Below are 19,561 nucleotides of genomic sequence, written 5' to 3'. Positions count from 1 at the left end.
ATCCCTGATTAAACCCTAATTCAGGCAGAAGACTGAAGGCAAGAATTGTGAATGTCTACTTTCAAAATAAAATGTACACCAAAAAACATTCACATTGAAAAAAAAGTAACGCTAAACTATAGTGCAACGTTAGATACAAATCCAGAATACTGTTGAATAAATTTAATGACGAGGATTGAGTACAAATATTTTTTAAAACACACAAATTTGATTGGAAAATAGAAGTAAATTCCAGGGTAAGAAGCAGCTTAGTGGTTTTGTTCGATATCAGTGTAAAATAAACATAGGACCGGTGAGCATGCCTACCACACAGGAAAAGAGAACGTGCAGTAAGGGGCATAGAACCGAAGTCAGTTCTGGCTCCGACACTGGGTAGTGTAGCACCTGCAGCTGAGAAGAAGCAGCAAATACATGGTAGGATCTTCAGTTCTCACTCAACACGTAGCAAAAGTGAGGCAGTAAAGACTCGAACGTAATGATTAGGTGAAGCTCGGTCTGAGGGGTTACCCTGCTCTTTACGAGCCAAAAATGAGCCGAGATGTACATGAAGGACTGATACTAGCACACAACATGAGTGGGAGAAGGAAAGGAGAGAGACTGGAGAGGAAGAAGCAGTGCACAGCAGAGGAAAAGACTGAGATAGTGAAGAGGAAGACAGAAAATGGCTAGGAAGAGGCAGAGGAGAGATATACGGGTGACACCGTGGTGTAGGACAGCCGATCAAGAAAGGGAAGGACATTTGGCAGGGGAGCGTGGAGAAACAGAAATGGAGAGAAAGAGCAGAGGGAGGACAGCCATGTCATTAAAGAGGGGAGAGATTGAGACAATCTTGTTTGAAATGCAAGAAGGGCTGGACTCAGTCAGTGACGGTGACAGCCTGCACTACCAGCCTATCAGGGCCACCAGCACACCCTAGCATGCACTTATCCACCAATAGGTCGGTCTGTCGCTGCCTCCCTTCGCGTGAGCCCCTTCCACTCACCCTGGCCATATATAGCATGACGATAATTTGACTGGCTTGGCTCGTGTGTCTAAGAACCAAGCCAAGCACGCCCCCCTTCCCCTGACCCGGTCTATTTCGTTCTTTCTTACATTTTGTGTCTTGTCCACATCTAACAGATAGGTACGATTTACTTCTAAGACTTTGCTATGTAAGTGCAAATGTTACTAGTATTATTGCTGATAACGATTGTCTTTATTCGTTTTAATTGGGTGATATTAAAGAGTTATATTTAAGAATAATCCTCACATTTATCTACTGGGTGCCTTCGTCGAAATAACAAAGGTTCTCATTTGCCTGACTTCGGATGCTAAGTTAAAGAGAGACAACACAAATCCTAAAAGGAGAAGGCCTCAAGAATCAAACAGCCATAAGACGTTAACTTTCATATATGGTGCAGCAAGTGGTGGGGGAAGCGGGGAAGCGGGGAAGCAGGTGGAGCAACACGGGGTAAACGGGCATCAACGTCTAATATCATATTTGTTGTCTGCTTTAAACTGCGGGTCCACTGTGAGCGCCTTATGTTTATTAACTGCTCCACTTTGCCAGGCTTTTCTTTCAAAACGTTAAATGATGAAGACGGCGACGCGTGGAGTGCCCGAGGTTGGCCGAGCCGTGTCCCGCCAAGCAGCTCTGCTCAATTCTTCACCTGTTCATCCATTAAATCTTTGAGGTGGGTTGCTGCTTCAACCACCCCCACCCTACCCCCACACCACCCCCCACGCGGGCAGTGGGCCAGAAATTCAATCAGAAATTAATTGAAAGACTTCCCATCATTCCGCGCCCCTCAGAGCGCCGAGACTGCTCTTCGCGTGACATCTAGAGGGCCTTTCAATTCCCTGCATCGCAATTGGCAGAGCGGCGTCCTGCTCTCCGTGCCTCCCCTCCGCGGCTCCCCCAGAGAGCGCCGCGGATATTGCCGAGACCTCACGGGGGGAGAGAGGGGCACGGATGAAGCCGTTCCGACACTCGAGCGTCGGCCACACGCGCAGAAACTCAACCCTCCACAGACATGTGCAATTGTGGGAAGACAGTCAGAACTTTAATCACATTTCTCTTCAAGCACAGTCAGGGATTTGGAAAATGCGGTTATTCCAAGAGATGACCCAAACGCGCTGCTTAATCAAAGCCATTGCCGGGCCCAAGAGCAACCTGCAGGCTTTAATAACAAGCACTCGCACCCCCGAAAATGACAGACGTTTTCGGTAAGGCAGATTCTTTACTCTCCCGCTCACTCCCCACAGAAAAAAGCAATCGCACCCCCAAAAATGACAGGCATTTCTCTGAGCCATTTCCCCTGATTACGCTGCTCCCCGTGCCTCACTGGAAAGGGTTTTGTACCGCACCGTGCTCTACAATGTTTGCACACGGACAGCGGGAGGGGGGGGCGGTCGGGCACACGGACAGCGGGAGGGGGGGCGGGCACACGGACAGCGGGAGGGGGGGAAGGGAGGCACACGGACAGCGGGAGGGAGGGTGGTCAGAAAACAGCCAGCGGGACAGGGAACAAGACGAACAATGAACACAAACCGGTGTAAAAAAAAAAAAAGTCCACGCCCACACTGCCCACGTCTTCATGACGTTGCAGAGAGGGAAAGAACCGTCGGGAACGCCCACCAATCGCCTCGGGAAATGACGGACAGTTCTCTCTTCCAATGGCTAGCCTCCATTTATGGAGCTAGCCAATGGAAGAGAGAGGCTGAACTAAAGCACACAGTGTAAGACATGAGATTTTGCCCTGCGCGGAGCAACTGCTACGCAGTTGCAACGCCAGGGCGAAACCTAAAAAATGGAATGTGGGCTATTTAGGAAACAAACAAAACAAGCAAAAGCACGGCGCAAACAAAACAAGCAAAAGCACGGTTCGTTGTCTGTAAATAGTAACCTGACCCACAGGAATGCAGCTGCTTCCCTGCACGCAGCTGCTCGCTCCGTAGAGCAAAACGCCGTGGGAGTGAACATTACAAAAGAGGTGGGACATGCACCCGCCTTTAGCCATTTGCGTGCTTTCATTATTGAAAGACACACGCAAAAGCCAATCCAATGTGTCTGAGGAGTCAGACCCACATGGAGTAGACACAAAAAGCCTCACAGAACAGCACATGCACGCTGCTAGGCTCCTAAAAATGACTCAATAAAACCCCCGCACTCTCAGACTGGTAAAAAACAGAGATCTCTACAGTAGGGAACACTGGGTTTTTAATCAACAACGCGAACGCCTGAAACAAACCCCAGACAGAGTGAAATATGAAGACCGAAATCCATCATAAGATCTTCTGACACAAAGCAAGGGGGCTGTAGGCAGAATCAACTCTTAGTTCCTTTGATGAGATTAACACGACTATTAACCACAGAATGCAAAGGAAAAAGCAGGATCGGATTAAACACTTATACATGGAACTGTCATCTTCAAAGCTGTCTTGGAGCTTAGCGGCTAGACTCGGTCCACCATCACTACCTGCAAATGGTAGATCTCTCATAGCAGTGCCATGACTGTGCTCTCAGTCCAGGCAGTATCACAATCTGCTCAGTACAGGAAGGTTCCCCAGCAATGCGTCATCTGTGGGGCTTTCAGCTGGTCTTGGTTCTCAACCAATCATTATGTTGCATTCTGGGAGGTGTAGTTTAGCTTTTTACAAGCCACAAATCTCAGCATGAAAAGTGCCCCTGTTAGCAAAAAGGTATGAATGGTTGGAGGTGTTCAACGTGACATAGTGGAAGTTGTACACTGTGTCATTCAGCCCAGTGAGATGTATCCTGTTGTTTTTCCAGAGCTGACTTGGTTTTATAAGTGCAACCATTCAAAACCAAATACTTCTCTTACGGTCACCACAGTGTAAAAATAATGTATATCCAGTGCCACTGAAATTGCAAGATTCCGTGGTCGCGGCGTTTTCCACATACTAATGAATATGCTGAATTTGACACATCATCTGCTGCATAGTCTTCAGATTTTAATTACAAAAAAAATATCAAAAGTTACTAGAAATAGCAACAGTGGAAGGCCCTTTGCAAAAGTTGGCTGGTCATCTTTCACTTGCTACTGCTGTATATGGTTCTTACACTGGTACTGAGGTGAAATCTTTTTCCAGAATAAAGTAATACTGTCACAAATTGTCTCACATTACGTTGCATAATGCGGACTTTCCTAACGCACAGCATTAATTTCGTAACAAACTTCCCAACAAAATGCATATCTTTTTCTTTTTGTAATATTTTACACGCAATCAGTTTAAATGACTTTCATCATGAATGCAATTACATTAAAAGAAAAGGTTTTACTTGTTAAGTGATGCTGCTGGGATGCCGCACAGTTTGCGGTTTTTCAACTCCGCCTTGGCGTTTTCCGCAGATAGAGCGAGCGCAGGGGCCCCTCCCAACCTGCACCAGGGCATACTCTGTATGGAGCCAGGAGTGTTGGCACTCTGTGCCAGGTGGAGACAAGGGGTGCCAGGCTGGAGAGAAGAGGTGCCAGGCTGGAGACGAGGGGCTCAGACTGGTGTACAGAGTAAGGTGAACAACTGGCATGGGTGCAAATTCAGGACGGTGAGTGTAAAAATTCAGGACAAAGGGTCAAAATTCAGGTAAAAAATTAAGGACAGGAGGTCAAAATTGAGGACAAACTTCGAGACAAAAGGTACGTTTTACAGACGCATCAGAGGAGGTCGCGCAATAGGATATAATTAAGCCCATCCATATCCAAACATATTCAATCATTTGCAAATCTATCCATCATGTATCCTTTTTTCCATCATTTCACTCATCCATCACTCCTTCCACCCTTTCACTCATCCATACATTATACATCCATCCATCCATGCACTCTTCCACCCATCCATCCATTCACTCATCCATTCAACCTTTTAGCCTTTCACCCATCCAGCCATCCTTTCACTTACTCATTCATGCACCTAGTCACTCATCCTTTCACCCATCCACCCTTTCAGTTGTGGAAAAGTAAATTTTGCCATGTTCTGTGTCCCTACGTGTCATCCATCATATGTTATGTGTGCATGATTAAATATGCATATGCATTCCCCATGTCCGATTAATGACGCAATTACAGTTGTGTCCACCTCTAGTATGCCAGTTTCCAGTCCTCGTGAATACTACGAATATCAGGCCTATGTAAAGCTACGTTGCCACGTTTCTCAGTGTGCACGTTATTCCATTATAAAGTCCCCGTTTCTAGGCCTCAAAAGGGCCTGGACACCAGATTCAGCTCCTGTCTCCTGAAGCCTTGCTGAGGAGCGATACAGCCCCCACCTGTATCCTCGACCCTTCACTTACTTCCTGCCTCGCAGTGCCCGGCCCAGCCTGGCTCAGCCTCTGAGTCTGCCAAGAATATGTTATGATTCCAGTTATCAGTTCAGTCCTCCTTCTCTGCATTCCTAAGCTACTGAACTGCATCAATAGTTTCCGTCATTGTCTAGCCTTCACGTCTCCACGTTAGAGAAATACTGCATTTAATGGTCATTTAATATTCTTCATCACGCACTACATGTAGAATACATGGTCCAGTCTTAGAATCAAGTTAGCTTTTCCCCTCCTGACTTCTAGTTTATATCAACATGTTCTCTAAACATCAGATACTAGATACTGTTTAGGTACATGTCGCCCTGACTCTCCAGACTTCAGTCTCTGCTCCTAGCACAGAGTTCGAAGCCCCCAGCTTCTCCTAGTAACACGTCATTGCTAGTTTGCGCGCACCATCAGGTTAGAGGTCCCGGCTCCTCAGGTAGCCCCCTCCATGGTTTCCGCCCTATTCATGACATATTCTGTTACGTTTGCATCACATGTCTATGTATACGCCCAGTTACACCTACTTTTACCCTTATCTTTCGCGACTGCTACGCGTCACGCCTTCTGCTCCACCCACTGCTACGCCTACTGCAATGTAATGCTATGTGTTTGCGTTATGTATATATGCTCATGTATTGTTATTAAAAGTCAGCGCGCTCATCCCAGACCCAGCCCCAGCAGCTGCTGGGCCCTGTCATCCTATTCCTATGCAGGTTGTCCTGTTCCTGTCCTTATGCTGTATTAAACCTGCAAAACTCCTACTACCTCGAATCTTGACTCTTATTTATTGAGCTATCTGTTATGATATATGTCTAGTCAAAAAGAGAGGTATTATTTATTTATTTACCACATAATGGCGCCCGAACAGGGACTTGCCCTTTCCCCACGCGTCGGTGAAGCCACGCCGACCCCCTGACCCTCTGCAGTCGTGACGGAACTCTTCTGCGCACCGGCAGATATTTCTGCTTCAAGTATCCCTCAGGCCCACGGAGGAGACGGAGGAGGCGGTCCAGCATCCAAACGAGACGGTGGAGGAACGCGGCGAGTCCCGACCAGAGCCCAAGCCAAGAGTCCAAGGTCCGAGGTATCCGGAGGCCCACCCGTAACTGAAGTCCGAAGTTCGTCGTCCGTCGTCGTAGCAGTCCAGTCCAGTCCGAGGTTTTCCGTTCTTGCTGCCCGGTGAGTACCATTACTGGGGTAGTATCTAGACAGGGTCAATCTAAATTGACTCTGGTCCGTGGGTTGGTGGTACACAGACTCACAAACGAAGTGTTCACCTAGGTGGATACGGGTCTTGATGCGTCCCTTTATGGGACCGGTATGTTCCGTACTGTTTCAGCAGTGCATCCAGTAACTCTAGTCTGTTCCGTTCTCGAGAAATTCTTGTGTTTCTGTTCTCAGTATTCCAGGTAATATTCTGTCCGAACTGTTATGTTATGATGTTGTTCAATGTATTTCCAATGTCGTGGTATGCCTGAATTGTTCTCCAAATTGTTATTGTTTCTCGTGTATTGTATTGTGTTCCGATTCAAGTTTACAATGTCTCTCTTTTCGAGATTACGTCAGCTAAAAACTAGAAAGGGTTTGTTAGAAGAAGCAGTTCCTGTTCCGCCGAGGGACAGTCCAGGTCATTTTATGTATCAGAAGCATGGCATAAGCGCCATATTGTATCTAGATTTATGGGTAGAGTATACCAAACAGTTAGAAGAAAAGTATAGATGGCCCGTATCGGGTACATGGGATGCCGAGTGCATCATGCGAGTAGAAGAAGCATTATGGAAAAAGAAAGCCAGACAGTCACAGAAAGATGCCATCGAGTTATGGCGTAAAGAAGCTCATAAAAGAACCGAAAAAGAAATCAGAAAGTCAGAATTAAGTAGAGAATCCTTAGAACGAGCACAAGAAAAAGAACTAATCGAGATAGGTGAACAAGTCAAAGCCGAACAGTCAGACAGACAGAGGCATGCCCTTATTAGGGGTATGTATCCTCTCCTTGCCGAGGGCTTGCCAAAAGCGACCCCAGGGGCATCCAGTAATTTCCCGCCACCATTAGTTCCGACCAAACTACGTCACAAACAGACCGCAGCTGATATTTTTATTTCGTCCTATTTGGACGACACAGTCCCAGAATATGCAAATCCTGTTCGCGCTCCGCCAGTCCCTGTAAATCAGGCACTTCCCGCTTCTCCAGACACCGGAGTACCTGTTACGGTACCCCCGGTCCAGCCCGCCATACAAGTCCAGCCTGCATTTCCATTTCCCACTCTGCCAGGACGAAGAGCCTCAGTAGACCTAGACTCCAGTTTAGGGGCCGCGGGGGGAGGTACTCCTCAAACCCCGCCGCCACACAAGCGTTTAACGACAGCCGAATTACATGCACAAGCGTCACAGCGTACGCCCAGACATCAGACTGTAGCAGAAATAAGAAAATCCCTTGCCGAATGCGGCTATGATCCAGTCCCAGGCGAGGATAATATGGTTTTATATTCATTCCGCGTAAGAAAGGTGGCCGAGTATCTAGTCACCTTACCGAATATGAAAGAAGATCTAGACAGAATATATCGTTTCATCCGTACAGGGGATGATCCAGAAAGTATTAGCGAGGCCATGTCTCAAAGGAAAGCCGAGATCCAGCTCATGATATTAAAGTTTCTGATCAATTGTCTAATAAGAGAACAAGATTACCCGTCTAAAGATCCGGCCGAAATGAAAATCCTGACAAGGTGGAGTGATAATATAGCCGAGGGTAAGCACAAGACCGTCGGTGCTATGGAGAGTATGTACAAGAAAATCCGTAGAGAAATAATAAAGATACACGAACAACGTAAAGCAGCACAAGTAAGCGAGAAAGAAAGTAACTCTGATACTGAAGAGGTAGAGGACGAGAATCCCGCCAGAATAGCGTATGTAGGAAAACCTAGATTTCCAGATCGCCATTTACGCCTAGAACACAAGTCTATTTTTCATTCTCCAGCACCAGAACAAGGTTCACTAGAACAAGTGTTTCAAGCTACCGATCACATTCTGAAATCACGAATCGGTTACAGTGAGTTAAGTACCATGCATGAACAAGAACTAGCCCGATCAGCAGTCCGATGGATTACTGATTCTACCACTTTTCCAGACGAAATAGTGGCACAAATGTTTCTGAAAATGCCCCCAGCCGAACAACGACTGGTGGGTATGTATATGATTCAGCACCTCATTACATTGTATGAGGGTCAGCACTCTGATCCAGGCCCGTTACATGATATCCTGAACGAGTTACTCCAGTATAGATGGAAAGGTCTAGGTACCGATTTAATTAGTGTCATTCTAGAACAGCGTCACAAATATAGAACGTTTCTGAACCCGCATTTTGTTCATGTCTCACCTCCAGAAAGTAAACCATTTTACATGGAGAGACAGAATCCGTTACGAGAAGTCCACCCAGTTAAAGGAACGGGTGGCGAAATGCAGCGAGTGTTTGTTTACACTCCAATAACAAAGATGGAACTCCTCGAGATGAAGAAATTAATTCCCTGTCATGACAAAGATCCAGCAGGGTTCCATAGAGAATTAAAAGACATGCTCCGTATGGGAGAATACACATATCCAGATATAATTAAAATGTTAAAGGTTCTGCTGCCCGCAGGGGTGTATGAAAAGCTCAAGGAAAAAGAATGGGAGGTGGGAGAGAAAAAGATCGATTGGGCAGTTCTAGAAGCTGAAGACAAGGCACGAGTACCAGGTACCGGTCTTGGAGATAAATGTAAAGAATTACCAGAATTATTGATTCAAGTTTTACCTAGATTATTGACAACGAGAAAAGAAGACTGGGATGCAATCTCAGCCTGTAAACAGAAGCAAGATGAGGATATTAGTGATTTTTATTCTAGATTTGAAAAATGTTTCAGCATCAACAGTGGCCTCAAGACAAGTAGTGAGTCATACCCTCACCTTTTTGTTACTAAATTAGTCGAGAATTCAAGCCCACAAATTAAAAATCGAGTTTTGAAAGTCGAAAGTACCTGGCAAGCTAATACCCCGTCCCAGATGTTGCAAATGCTTCAATACCACCAGAATAGAATCAGAGAAGAACAAGAACACGAGAGAAAACGTATGAAAGACACGAAAATGAAAGTACTAGTTGCACAATCTGTTCCTCAAGACAGTCAGAAGAGGGGTCCGAATCAAGCCAGTCATCCTGCAGCTCCCGTTAAAGGGAATTGCAATTATTGTAAACAGCCAGGTCATTTTATAAATGAGTGTGCAGTTCTGAAACACAACATAGCTACTGGTAAGACTAAAGAAAGACCACGTCCGCCTAGACAAGAACAAGTTTCACAGATTCCTCAGCCACAGAATGCACAACAGACAGTTCCAGCACCGCAGCCTATTGCTGCAACACAGCACGTTACACAGCAGATGTACCAGTATGCACAGTCTGAGTATCCAGAGTACCAGCAGTATTCATGAAACAGCCTAGAGAGGGAGGTAGGCTTGCCTCTCATCGAGATACCTGTAGATCAAGAAGGTCCCTATGTTCACAGTCAAGTATTAGGGAAAGACAGAAAGTTTTTGATTGATACAGGGGCAAGTAGGACCACAATTAGTCACGCCGAAGTTCCAGGGGCTCCGCTCTCAGGCTCAAGAAATGTTTCCCTTGGATTTTCAGGAAAACCTATCATAAATGAGATTTCAAAGCCAGTTACTCTAGAAGTAGGTCCATTGTCCCGCACTACTGATCTGTTACTTACTAAGTCATGTCCAGAAAATCTATTAGGCATTAAGACACTGAAAGAGTTAGGTGCAGTTATATGCTGTTCCCCAGAGGGAATACGATTGTTCCTACGTGACTTCAAGGGTCACTATGTATTACGAGATTTTGATTCAAGACTGTCCAATGTCCCGCATCACTTATGGGCGCAAGGTCCAACTGATGTAGGTTACATGCAAATCACACCCTATCGTGTGACTCTCAAGCCAGGTGTAGTGTTACCACGAATCAGACAGTACAGATTGCCACCTGAGGCTGTAGCAGCCTTATCCAAAATTATTGACGAGCTTATTGCTCAAGGAGTGGTTGTAGAAACTGACTCCAATGTATGTAATTCTCCGATCATTCCAGTCATGAAACGTACTGATCCAAATGCACCCCCAGTATATCGATTAGTGATTGACCTACGAGAGCTTAATAAATGTATTATTCCGCAGTACCCAGTTGTCCCAGACATCTCTTCCCTATTAACGGCCATTGATTCCGAAGCCACGTTCTTTACTGTAATCGACCTCAAGAACGCATTTTTCAGTGTTCCTATTCATCCAGACAGCCAGTTCCTTTTCGGATTTTGTTTAAATGGAAGGAGCTATATGTTTACACGAGCTCCTCAAGGTTTCACAGAAAGTCCTAGTATTTACAGTCAAGCACTCAAGAGACAACTAGACAACATTCACATGCCAACTGACACTGCCCTGCTCCAGTATGTCGATGATCTACTGATCACAGCCCGTTCTGAACGTGCTTGCGAGCGAGCATCCCTTACAGTTTTGTATTTCCTAGCCGAGATGGGGCACAAGGTGTCCCCTTCTAAGCTTCAATTCTGTGTCCAGCAAGTGGTCTACTTAGGACACTTACTGTCCAAGAGGGGTAGGCAGTTGACACCAGACCGTATCCAGTTAATAGCGAGTCTTCCTCAGCCCAAGACCCAGAAGGAGGTACGTGCTTTTATCGGCCTTACTTCTTACTGCAGACAATGGATTCCTCAGTATGCATTTCTAGCCAAACCACTGATACAGTTAACGACACAGGAGGCAGCCGTATCGACTGTCCTCCCTTGGACATCTGAACATACACTTAGTTTCAATGAGTTAAAGAAAGCCCTATGCCAAGCTCCAGTTCTAGCAACACCGAACTACAGTAAGCCTTTTACACTTTTCGTTACTGAACGTGAAGGTACAGCATTATCTGTTCTCACACAAGATCAAGCAGGACAATACAAGCCCTGTGCTTATTTTTCGAGCACATTAGATCCTGTAGCCCAGGCTCTGCCTGCGTGCCTCAAGTCAGTTGCAGCCACAGCACTAGCTATCAGACAAAGTGATTCCATAGTCTTAGGACATACCTTGACAGTACAAGTTCCACATTCCGTGGAAGTTCTTTTAAACCGAACACAAACTCAGCACTTGACAATTGCACGTTTAACAGGTTATGAATTGACACTGTTCCAGCCACACATAGAAATCAGACGCTGCAACATTTTAAATCCTGCTACATTGTTACCATCAGTTACTTCAAATCCAGCCACACATGATTGCGTGGAAGTAGTTAACATTACGACAAAGCCAAGACAAGACCTGACAGATATTCCATTACCAGATCCCGACCTGACACTTTATGTGGATGGTTCATGTATGAGAACAAGTACAGGAGAACTAGTAGCCGCGTATGCAGTGACTACTGACACTGAAGTTATTGAAACACACCGTATTGATACCCTGTCCGCTCAAGCAGCAGAGCTAGTTGCTCTGACACAAGCCTGTATACATGCCAAGAACCAGAGAGTTAATGTTTACACAGATTCACGTTACGCATTCGGAGTCGTACACGACTTCGGAGTGCTCTGGCAGGAGAGAGGTTTCATGAATTCTCATGGAACCAAGATTCAGCATGGTCTCCTTATTCAAGCTCTGTTAGATGCCATACACTTGCCGACATCTATTGCTATCATGAAGTGCAAAGCACATACGAAAGTTACTGACATTATTTCCCAAGGTAATGATCTAGCAGATCGCACAGCCAAGCTTACAGCACAGACTCCAGACATTCAAGTTAATCCGACACAGACACACACTCCAGGTCCGATTACATGTATGACAGTTAAGGACCCTACACAAGATGTCATAGATATCCAGTTACATGCTACTCCTGAAGAAATCAAGAAATGGTCCGAACAAGGAGGGGTCCAGACAGATCAAGGATGGTTAACGAAGGGTAGAGCCACATGGTTTCTCCCCGACTCTATGGTTCAAGTCATTATTAATACCGCACATAGTCCAGCACATTTAGGAGAAAAAGCTATGTTAGACAGTATCCAGAACATTTGGTTCAACAAGCATTTACGAGCTGCAGCCAAGCAGAAAGTCCGTACCTGTATGATATGTTGTCAGTTTAATCCAGGTAAAAGTGTCCCGGTGGAACAAGGTGGATTCCAGCCCCCTGACCACCCTTTTGAAGTCCTCCAGATGGATTATATTCAGATGGAGCGATGTTGAGGTTTCAAGTATGTTCTTGTAGTTGTATGCGCTTTGTCCAGGTGGACAGAAGCATATCCAGTCCCAGATTACACAGCCGCGACCACTGCCAAGCAGTTGGTTCGTGAGTTCTTCCCCCGTTATGGACTCCCTAGAGTTGTATATTCTGACAACGGCCAGCCATTCTCATCTGAACTCATGAAGCATGTTTCCCTTTTGCTAGGGTACCAGTGGAAGTTCCATTGTGTACGCCACCCTGAAGCAGCCGGTCTCGTAGAGAGACATAACCAGACCCTGAAAATCCGTATTGCAAAAGTGTGTAAAGAAAAAGGTGTGGACTGGCTAGTAGCTCTACCAGTCGCTTTATTTTATATGCGCATGGTCGCACATTCCAGATCAGGTCTGTCCCCGTATGAGGTCGTTTTCGGCCGCCCCCCTAATATGTGGGGTACTCCTAGACCCCGAAGTATTACCGATGTTTCAAGTAATATGCTGACAGATTACCTAGCTTCCTTGATGTCTGCCCTCAACTCATGTCGTTCACAGGTTGCCGCCGCATTTCCAGACAATACCGAGGTGGCACCGCATGAAATCGTTCCAGGATCCATGGTGATGGTCCGCAACTTTGACAGATCAAGTCCGCTGGAGCCTCGTTGGAAAGAGCCCCGACAGGTCCTCCTCACCACCCGTACAGCCGTGAAGTTGGAAGGACGCAAAGGCTGGGTGCACCTTTCTCATATCAAACTTTTTAATGGACTGAAACCCGTCTTAAAGAACATTTCCCAGGATTTGAAGGATTGCCAAAGCATTGTTCTCAAGGACTGTCCCGCAAAAGACATTGCTACAACCCCTCCCCTGTTAGAGAAAACTCCGCAACAGGAGTACAAGCTAAAACTCCGGTCTAGTAAAATAAGTCAGTCAGTTTGATTGTCTAAGTCCTCCCCTAGGTGAAACGGTTAGACTGTTTCTGACATGTATAAAATAGACCCCCATAGTGAGAGAGTTAGTCAAAACTCAATCCGATGTATCGTTTTTCTATGTTTCATATTGTTTCTCAGCCTTATGATTTCCTGCACCAGTTATGCATTTTTCTTGTATTTCCAAGTTCTTCATGTAAATAAGTCTGCTAATGCTACAGTAGAGCACACGTTTAGTGATCTGCCTCCTCATGAACTCTCTTATCGCATCGCTATGCGAAATAACTCATTTATCCGCATGTTACATTACTCACACCAGACCAGCAATGCCACTAATTGTTGGGTGTGTGGTCGACTCCCCCCTTTCCAGACACCGAAGGGAGTTCTGCCACTTTTTCCTTATCCATTTTCACATAATGGTTCGTGTGGAGCATGGTCCACGTTAACGTCATCCTCAACAGATATGTCTTTTCTTAACAGTACATGTTTTCCAGACAAGCAAGGTCTCCCCCACAGAACCGGGTTAGATCTAGAAAATGAAGTGTATAATTTAGGTAATTATTCGTCGAATTTCATGGTCCTGAATGTTCAGTCTGATACTACTCCAGACTTACCTGCTATTTCAGTACTACCAGTCAAAGGCGAATTATGTGTCCGAAATAAGGGTTCCATACACGTAGGACATAGTGATTGTACTACTATTGTCAAGTATAGTGACAGTGGGAAATCTATCTTCAAAGCTTCACGTCATTCTTATTTTATTTGTGGTCAAACCGCATATGTTCGTCTGCCCCTCGATTGGGAGGGAACCTGTTACATTGCCTTCCTACTGCCACCCGTTTTTCTAGCCCCATCTGATTATCATAGAAACACACATCTAGTACACATTAGACATAGAAGGGAGTCCCCAATTGTCGATTATACTGAAACTGCTCTAGAACAGTATACAGATTTCAACAGAGGTTTCTTCTTCTTTATAGGACCTATCCAGAATAGTAAACTGATCCGCAGGTTAACCAGAACCCTCGAAGCTGTAGTAAATGAGACTGCCTCTGCTCTAGGTAACTTAACCGAAGAGCAATCTGCTATGAGATTTGTCGTTTTACAGAATCGTCTCGTCCTTGACGTCATACTGGCCGATAGGGGCGGGGCCTGTAGAGTCATCGGATCTAGTTGCTGCATTTTCATTCCAAATAACGCGCCGTCTGTTTATTCAGCTATAACCAGACTCCATAAAATTGCCCATCTGATACACCAAGACCCAGGCACCTGGACATGGTCCGGTTGGTTCTGGAATATAATTTCCGCATGGGGATGGAAAATATTGTCCTTCCTAGGTATTGCAGTAGCGATCATATTTAGCTGCTGCCTCTGTATACAATGTGGCCCTGCGATTTGCGGCATTTGTGCTACCTCTTGTATTCCTAGTCCCAAGCCCCGTTCTAAATCCCGTTCCAAGAAAATTCGAGACGAGCAAATGATACTGTATGAAATGATAGACGGTATCATGAAAATTGATGTTTCCTGATGGAAACGTAGTGACAAGGAGGGAATGTGGAAAAGTAAATTTTGCCATGTTCTGTGTCCCTACGTGTCATCCATCATATGTTATGTGTGCATGATTAAATATGCATATGCATTCCCCATGTCCGATTAATGACGCAATTACAGTTGTGTCCACCTCTAGTATGCCAGTTTCCAGTCCTCGTGAATACTACGAATATCAGGCCTATGTAAAGCTACGTTGCCACGTTTCTCAGTGTGCACGTTATTCCATTATAAAGTCCCCGTTTCTAGGCCTCAAAAGGGCCTGGACACCAGATTCAGCTCCTGTCTCCTGAAGCCTCGCTGAGGAGCGATACAGCCCCCACCTGTATCCTCGACCCTTCACTTACTTCCTGCCTCGCAGTGCCCGGCCCAGCCTGGCTCAGCCTCTGAGTCTGCCAAGAATATGTTATGATTCCAGTTATCAGTTCAGTCCTCCTTCTCTGCATTCCTAAGCTACTGAACTGCATCAATAGTTTCCGTCATTGTCTAGCCTTCACGTCTCCACGTTAGAGAAATACTGCATTTAATGGTCATTTAATATTCTTCATCACGCACTACATGTAGAATACATGGTCCAGTCTTAGAATCAAGTTAGCTTTTCCCCTCCTGACTTCTAGTTTATATCAACATGTTCTCTAAACATCAGATACTAGATACTGTTTAGGTACATGTCGCCCTGACTCTCCAGACTTCAGTCTCTGCTCCTAGCACAGAGTTCGAAGCCCCCAGCTTCTCCTAGTAACACGTCATTGCTAGTTTGCGCGCACCATCAGGTTAGAGGTCCCGGCTCCTCAGGTAGCCCCCTCCATGGTTTCCGCCCTATTCATGACATATTCTGTTACGTTTGCATCACATGTCTATGTATACGCCCAGTTACACCTACTTTTACCCTTATCTTTCGCGACTGCTACGCGTCACGCCTTCTGCTCCACCCACTGCTACGCCTACTGCAATGTAATGCTATGTGTTTGCGTTATGTATATATGCTCATGTATTGTTATTAAAAGTCAGCGCGCTCATCCCAGACCCAGCCCCAGCAGCTGCTGGGCCCTGTCATCCTATTCCTATGCAGGTTGTCCTGTTCCTGTCCTTATGCTGTATTAAACCTGCAAAACTCCTACTACCTCGAATCTTGACTCTTATTTATTGAGCTATCTGTTATGATATATGTCTAGTCAAAAAGAGAGGTATTATTTATTTATTTACCACACAGTCACCGTCCATCCTCCCTTTCTCTCTCCATCGACCCTTTCACTTAGCCATCCTTCCACTCCTCTATCTACTCATGAATCCATCCATTGACCATATCACTTATCCATCCATCCTTTCACGCCTTCACTCATCTATCCACCCTTTTGCCCATCTACCCTCCCTTTTCACTCACCCATCCATCCTTACATCCACCCTTTCACTTATTCGTCTATCAATTCACTGTTTCACTTATCAATTCATCCATCCATCCATCATTTCACTGATCCATCCACGCATTCACTTGCCCATCATCCACTCTTTCACTCATCCAGCCATCCTTCCACTCTTCCATCCACCCTTTTACCCACCCATCTACCCTTTTACCCATCCATCTACCCTTCCACCCATACAGCCATCTTTTTACCTTTTCTCTCGTCCATCCTTCCACTCTTTCCTCCATCCATCCTTTCTCTCATTATCCATCCATTCTACCCTTTCATTCATCCATTCACCCATTCACTAATCTATCCAGCCGTCCACCCATCTCTTCACTTACTCACTCGCCCACCTTTTTATATTAATTATCAGCTAAGCCTTTGTCTGCAGAGTTGCAGACAGAAGATGCCCGTCGGAAATGTCACCCTTGCTGTAGTTTCTAAAGCAAGTGGTGGGGCAGGATCACTATGCCCCTGTACATAGGCAATCTGAGTCATGAGTCATGCATGATGCACAGTGCCAGACCATGAGGTGACTGCGAGATGGTGTTGTTTCCAGGGCTTTAAGTGGGATGAAAAAACTGGGGGGTTGTTCAATGTCATTAAGGGGGTGGCTTAAAACACCTAAGCTAAAAATCTGTGCTCAGTATATTGTACCGCCTGACTGGTATTTTGCCTCTTCTGTCATTGTATCCAAATATATAACAAGTAATGTTACACCTGCAACAAGCCAGAACTATTGGCTTTGTCAATGGTTGTTAGTTGCATAAAATAAAAAAAGTAGCAATCATGGCTTCCTTGAATACTATATAGAAAATGCATCAGTTATAAAAGGGCGAGACTGTGAAAGGACTCTGGCCTCTTCTATTTAACTTCTTTCACCGAAGTCATCTGCGGCATCCCACAAGGATCCTCGCTCAGCCCCACCCTCTTCAACGTCTACATGAGCCCCTTCGCGGCCATCGCACGCAAACACAACCTCAACATCATCTCCTACGCCGACGACATACAGCTGATCCTCTCCCTCACCAACGACCCGGACACCGCCAGAGCCAGCCTCCAGGAAGGAATGAAGGACGTCGCGGAATGGATGAAGCTCAGCCATCTGAAACTGAACTCAGACAAGACGGAAGTCCTCATCCTGGGACCATCCCCCTCGGCCTGGAACGACTCCTGGTGCCCACCTGCCCTGGGCACCGCCCCCAAACCCACCGACCACGCACGCAACCTGGGCTTCATCCTGGACTCCTCCCTCACGATGACCAAGCAAGTCAACGCCGTCTCATCGTCCTGTTTCAACACCCTGCGCATGCTCAGAAAAATCTTCCGATGGATCCCCACCGCTACCAGGAAGACGGTCACCCAGGCCCTCGTCACCAGCCGCTTAGACTACGGAAACACCCCCTACGCTGGAACCACAGTCAAGCTCCAGAAAAAACTATAGCGCATACAGAACGCCTCGGCAAGACTCATCCTGGACATTCCCTGCCACAGCCACATCTCCGCCCATCTGAAGAATCTGCACTGGCTCCCCGTCAGCAAGAGAATCACATTCCGACTCCTCACCCACGCACACAAGGCCCTCCACGACGCAGGCCCCAAGTACCTCAACAACCGCCTCACTTTCTACAAACCAACCCGCCATCTCCGCTCCACCAGCCTCGCCCTGGCCACCATCCCACGTATTCGCAAAACCACCGCCGGAGGAAGATCCTTCTCCTACCTGGCAGCCAGACATGGAACTCCCTCCCCACCCACCTCCGGATGACTCAGGACCATCTCGCCTTCAGGAAGCAACTCAAGACCTGGCTGTTCGAGCAGTAGCAACCACCCCCCCAGCGCCTTGAGACCCTAACGGGTGAGTAGCGTGCTTTACAAATTCCCTGATTGATTGATTGATAGTTTCTTTTCTTGAACTGGATGCTCATGTAGCAGAATTTGCATTTTTGCGCATTTCTTCTGTCTGACAGAAGCCCTGCCCTGGACCCAGGCCCGAGGAGGCCACCACATGCTGTGCCAGCCCAGACTGGCCCATTATCATTCTGTGTGTGGCAATCAGCCCCACACAGAATGACAATGGGCGGGTGGGGCTGCTCTTGTGCTCCCAGGAGGAGTGCGAGGTTGCCCCATCAAAGAATTGAGGCCTTTCGCAGGGGAACAGCTCTGTTCCCTGAAAGGCCCAAAATTACGGACAAAAGGCATCTGTAAAAAGGATCCTCAAGGACAACGGAGGCTTCCACTCTGGTGAAAGGAAGTTGCGCAAACCCCCTTGAGTTGCAGGTCAGCGATGTTTGTGACCTATGACGTCAGTAGTTGGGCTACCCCTGAAGACTTGCCCTGGCTGTCAACAGTGACACGCCCAGGGCACTGAGGGGTCTTATCTGCAGAGCAGGCTCAAGGGCAGCGCCGCAGGCGCATTACCAGAGTTACCAACTCACCAAATTTCGGCAGGAGACTGTAAGTTTTTTTTTTTTTTGCCAAAATGGCTTTGGTTTTTTTAATTTTCTCATCTTTAAAGTTACCCCTTTTTAATTAAAGTGAACGGATACATTTAATTTCCTGAGTTTTTTTTCCTAACTCTTCAGCTTACCTGCTCGAAAAGATGGCATGCCAAGTGCAAAGAGAATTTCCTGTCGGTAAGTTACTTATTAAAGGATGCCCTTCCCTCTACAAAGAGCCTCCCGCAGACGCCTTCTCAAACAGGTCTTACCCTCCCCTTCCCCGACTTCGAGCACATTGACTCAGAGTAAAAACAGAAGAAAGCATGTGAAAATTGGAACCGTCCTGCGGACAGAAGCTTCCTATAGGAGACAAGATTCGATCCTGTGTGCTGTTGTTGGAGACTTCTTATTAACTGGCCATCCACGGTTGATATTTGGCAACTTTCCACCTTCTTGTGATAACTCACCTCTGTGCAACTCTAAACGGAAAATTAAAATGTCCATGTTTGTGCTGCAAACTTATCATCTTCTGTGATGACCCCCACCCCAACTTCACAGTATTCTCACAACATGCACAGCTATCAGTTGACCAAACATTTGACGTTAGTTGTGATAGCAAGCCACAAAAGTGCAATCAGACTTGTGGTTCACTTTAAATGATGGAGAAAGTGAACATATAAGCGCTATTACCTTAAAGCTAACAATTGCTGAAAG

The sequence above is a fragment of the Lissotriton helveticus genome, chromosome 7 (assembly GCF_964261635.1).
Source record: "Lissotriton helveticus chromosome 7, aLisHel1.1, whole genome shotgun sequence".
NCBI classification, from domain to species: Eukaryota; Metazoa; Chordata; class Amphibia; order Caudata; family Salamandridae; genus Lissotriton; species Lissotriton helveticus.
This window is presented reverse-complemented; position numbering follows the sequence as displayed.